This window comes from Chelonoidis abingdonii, chromosome 5 (assembly GCF_003597395.2).
Source record: "Chelonoidis abingdonii isolate Lonesome George chromosome 5, CheloAbing_2.0, whole genome shotgun sequence".
NCBI classification, from domain to species: Eukaryota; Metazoa; Chordata; order Testudines; family Testudinidae; genus Chelonoidis; species Chelonoidis abingdonii.
Genome location: NC_133773.1, coordinates 142,104,243 through 142,109,587, shown reverse-complemented (window position 1 = coordinate 142,109,587; position 5,345 = coordinate 142,104,243). Strand labels below are relative to the sequence as shown.

The 5,345-nt window shown below is 47.4% G+C and overlaps 1 pseudogene; it reads left to right on the top strand.

Moving 5' to 3' along the window:
• Positions 1-1,146: 1,146 nt before the first annotated feature.
• On the top strand, positions 1,147-5,127 carry LOC142046919 (E3 SUMO-protein ligase ZBED1-like; annotated as a pseudogene).
• Positions 5,128-5,345: the final 218 nt, after the last annotated feature.

Sequence of the window (5,345 nt, the reverse complement as noted above, 5' to 3'; positions counted from 1 at the left end):
TTCAAAGAGACAAATCCTTTGTACTCCTGTATTTTATAACTGGGGAGGTATGTGTGTGCGAGTGTTTGTCAGACAGGGTATTGTCCGTGCACCCACTGCTGGCTTGGGCTTCATCGGGATTTGTTGGTAGGATGCGTTAGCTAACAGTTTCTAAGAGCGTCGGACGAGGGGGAGGGAGTGAAGACCGAGCTGGTGTTAAACTCCACACTGCCTACATGGAAGATGGGTGTTGGCTAACACGCTCCAGCCACACACCCTTAGCCTAGACAAAGCCAGTGTGTGTCACGGTGGCTCTGCAGCTACCACTGTGTGGGCATAGCTGGCTGCAGATTGCACAGTGGCTGGAATTCATGCCCTGTGCAGAGACCCAGCACGTGGCCTACGCACCACGGAAGCCCTAAGGGTACAGAGATCTGCACCCATTTCACCAGTACATTCACAATGAGAGCTCAGATCCCAGGCTGAGACCTGGTAGTATTGCTTTGGCTTTCTGCTAGCCCTTCGCACAGTGTGAATTTCACCCAGGAAGAGAGACCACCACCAGCCTTATGGCAGCAGGGCCCCACACCTTACAGGGTGCCTAATTGCAATGGGAACATTTGTTATGTCTGGGACGTGCACCGGACAAAAGACTACCGCAGAGAGAGAGGTACCAGGACCAAGCCCGCAGGAGATTAAAGCCTTGGCCCATCTTAGAGGGGTGACGTGTATTTCCTGGGAGCAGATTTGTCCTAGAAGGACAATATTGTCCTGACTTGATCTCTTCTTCCCTTTTTCGAAGCCAAACAATGAAGCAACATAATTCACTCGTTCCTGGCATCTGCTTGCTGGGGGCTGCAAATCTGAGCCCTCCTCCCCGGCACCTCTCTGCCTGAGCCCGAGGGGCAAACTGCTGGGATGGAAAAGCCATCAGTGCCGATGACTTGAGCAGCAAGCAGATCTCCTCCCTGCCTGAGAAGATGACAATTTGGGTTGAAATGATCCCCCTGCCTTTGCTCATGTGGCCACGCTCTCCTGTTCCTCTCTCCCCTACCACTCACTGCCGTCCTGCTGAGAAATGACTCTGTTGTCAGTGGCTTGATGACACTTTGATTCATTAGGAAATACACTCAAGAGACCAAATAACCAGCGTCAGGCTGATCTATTATGGTACAGGAAAAAGGTTCTATACAACACCAGTCTCCGAAGAGCCTGTGCAGCAAAGCTGCATTCGCCTTACGCAGAAGGTGCGTTCCCCAGCTGACATTTCGGCTGGTAGCATTTATATGATTTTACAAGTCACACTTCTCTTTACGCCTCTCTAAGATCCAACCCATCGGATTGTCCCAGTTCCCTAACATGCTGTTCAGCTCCTTCCTTATCTGTGTTCTGGATACGAGCGTTCCAGGTACTGGTCCATGAAGGCACTTCCCTAGCTTGTACTAAGACATAGAACCAATGTATCTTGTTTTTGACAAGTTTCCTATCAGCAAATGCCAGGAGGTATGAGATACTTAGCGTAACTGAACAGATTATGGTATAGGCCGGTTTAGGCTATATCACTCTGACAATATTTGGGCTTTATGTTTTTGATGCTTAATGAATACTATATATATATCTGGTGCAGATAATACATATTATTAATATGATGGCTATTTATATGCTAGCCAGAAGCCAGCATATATTAGTCAATAGTCCGTTCTCTTTGCATCTTTTCTTTCTCTCCTTCCATTCTTTTCTCTCACACGCTGTGCTTTCTCTTCTCTCCCTGCCAGTGAGCAGAACCCTCCTCTGCCACCTGCACTGCGGAGCTGGGCATGGGCAGAGAGAGACAAGAATGGCACTCGGCATCAGTTTAGGTGTGTGACTGTTCCTTTTACAAACACAGCCATTCTTCAGATCACACTTTCCTGACTGACTGCGGGGGAACAGGTGGGGAGTGAGAATCTGCTCTCTTAGCAATAGCATTGCAGCTCTCCACAGCAACAGTAGGGACAGAACCCAGATCTGCTTGCTCTGACAGCACAGCCCCTGAGCTACAGGTAAATCTCCATGAGCTGCTGGCAGTAGATGGTCTATGACACATGGTTGAACAGTTCTGATTCTATCCAGCAGTGGGTAGCAGTGCACTTGCTTGCTAGCCAGGTCCTTAAAGTGCCTTGCTAGAGCACTTGCCAGCCAAGGAACTCAGAATGAGCTTCACCCTCCAGCATCACAATGACTGACTCATCCTGTTGCCCCGTGACTCAGTTTACCTGCTATTGCCCACGCTGTACCTCTCAAGGAGATAAACAAAGAGTTCATTTTCTGATGATGGGAAGAATTCACCTTTCACCAACCACCAGGACTGAGCCCTTCCCCCCGCACCATGTCCCACTGCCCCCAGCTGGCCCCTGGCACTACCCCATAGAGAACAGGGGTCTGCGACCTCAGCCTCTCTGCACCAGCCTCTCTTTCCCTGCTGCATGTGGCATCCCTGAGGTAAAATCCACCCTCCCTTGCAAACAAGGGCTCACCCAGCTGAAGGAAGCCCACCTAGGTCAGTAAAAGGAGGTGAGCCTGGTGAGCTCAGTGCCACAAGCCACCCTTCCAGAAGCAGCAGCAAGACTCTTCCCTCACCCTCCTCCTGCACAAGTCATCGCTCTCTTCCCTCCTCCCCCAACACTGAATGCAGATTTCTAAGATGAAACTCTTTTTCGGACAGGAGGCGAGCCCAGTGATGAGCTCAAAAACCAAACCCAACCCAACCCAACCGGAGCAGCATTGAGAACTCACCCTTCTCCTGCACACTCACCCCACTCCCATCTCCAGAATACTGACTTGCAGAGGAATCTTACCCCTTCAATAAGCCAAGACTCATCTAACAGCCATATACAAAATATTTTATGAAAGGTTAATCCAGCAGCAGCAGCAACAAGGGGGGAAAAAAGCTTCTTGCACAATTCACTCACCTACTGACTGTTAAAATCCTGAGGTAAAATCTTTCCATCTCCACGGCAAGGACTCTATTGAACAGGACACAAATATATTGATTATATAGAAGAACAAACTGAATTATGCCAGATATTGGCACAGTTCTACTGCGTTTTCATGATCTGAAGTGATTAAAATGTCAGAAAAAGTTAACGGAGCAAAACGGTAACAGTTCAGGTCTTTTGAATATGGTAAGTTTATTTTTAAAATACTTCTGGATGGTTCTCTGGCTGAAAAGACTGTCATCTGTAGCTATTGCAAGGCTAAGGTCTAATGCCACAGAAGTACTTCAAGTCTGCAGTACTGCCTATGTGCTAAGCATGCTTTTGCCTCCAGATCTTGTGCTACAGATAACCCACCACCCAGGGGCGGCAGGTATCAGAGGCTGGGCCTCCTCCAACAGCCTGGCGTGGCCCTGCCCATGCCCTGCCCTCATGCCCCTTCCTGCAGTTCCTGGCCCAGGCTGGCTGGCCTGCCTCCTGTAGGGACTCAGGGTGGCTGGAGCTGTGGCTGCTCCACCTGGCTGCCTGATGCACCAGGGATGGGGGTGGCTGCCCAGTGCTGGGTCCGCAGTCTGCGATGAGGGTGCTCTGGGCTCCTGCGGGGCGGGGTGGGGACAGAAGGGAGTGGGAGGGGCCAGGGGCAACGTCCCCTAATGGCCGGGTCACCAGCTGCTGGCAAATGAATCCAGCCAGCCACAACAGTGTACGATTACAGAGTTTCAGGATCGCTGCAAACCCAGGGATTAAACAAAGTACAATTTAACTGCTGCTACTGCAAAGTAGATAGCTATGGACTGCAGACCATTCAACATTGTGGATGACAGAGGGGTAAGAGATGTTATTCAAATTTCATCTTCCAATCAGTCATACACCTTGCCCTCCCGAGGAACCACTGCATCACGAATATATGTTCTATATGACAATGAGAAGACTACAAAGTTGAAACTTCTGAAAAATGCACTCACTGTTGCTTTGACTGGCGATCACAGGACATCCTTGAGCAATCACAGCTAGCTTGGAGACTGGGCACATCTGATTGATGCTCCATGGACACTGCAGTTGTTTGCTGTAACAGTAACGTGTACTTAAGAGAGACATTATGCTGAAGCACATGTAGAGCATTTCTTGGAGGTTGCGAAAGAATGGACTAGTCCAGAAAAGGTAACAGCAATTAGTACTGACAGTGCACATAATATGGTAGCCACTTGCCTTTTGAACCGATGACATGCATCGCTGTCTGCAGTGATCGATCACAGTAGTGCTCAGAGATGGTGGTTTTGAAAACAGGCTGGCAAAATGTAGAAAACTTGTGAGCCATTTCAAGCACATTCCAGAGCTAGGAATACAACAAGCTGCAAATGGACACAAATAAAAGCCTCTTGTACAAGACATTTCGACCAGCTGGAATTCCACATTGGTCATGATTCAGCACCTGCTTTGCAATAAAGCTGCTATCACAGCCACGTTCGCTCTTCAAAAGCATCGACAGAGAAGGATTTTGAAAAATTGCAAAAGCTAGAAACACTACCTGAGCCCTGCAGGTTTGTGACTGAACTCCTTGGAGGAGAATTGTATGTCTCCTGTTCCGTGGTTTTACCTGCATTCTACTATGTATTCCATGTCATGGTGGTCTCGGATGACGACCCGGGTTATGTTGTTCCATTTAAAAACACTTTCACTACAGATTTGATAAAACACAAAGAAGGAACCAATGTGAGATTTCTAAAGATAGCTACTGTACTGGACCCAAGGTTTAAGAGTCTGAAGTGCCTTCCAAAATCTGAGAGGGACAAGGTGTGGAGCATGCTTTCAGAAATCTTAAAAGAGCAACTCTCCGATGCAGAAACTACAGAACCTGAACCACCAAAAAAGAAAACCGACCTTCTGGTGGTGGCATCCGACTCAGATGATGAAAATGAACTTGCACTGCTTTGGATCATTATCAAGAAGAAACCGTCATCAGCATGGACACACGTCCTCTGGAACGGTGGTTGAAGCATGAAGGGGCATATGAATTTTTAGCGCATCTGGCAGGTAAATATCTTGCGATGTTGGCTACAACAGTGCCATGTGAACACTTTCAGGTGACATTGTAAACAAGAAGTGGGCAGCATTATCTCCCACAAATGTAAACAAATTTGTTTGTCTGAGTAATTGGCTGAACAAGAAATAGGACTGAGTGGACTTGTAGGCTCTAAAGTTTTACATTGTTTTATTTTTGAGTGCAGTTATGTAAAAAAAATAAGTCTATGTTTGTAAATTGCACTTTCACAACAAAGAGATTGCACTACAGTACTTGTATAAGGTCAATTGAAAAATACTGTTTCTTTGGTTTATCTTCTTTTATTGTGCAATTATTTGTAATTAAAATAATATAAAGTGAGAACTGTA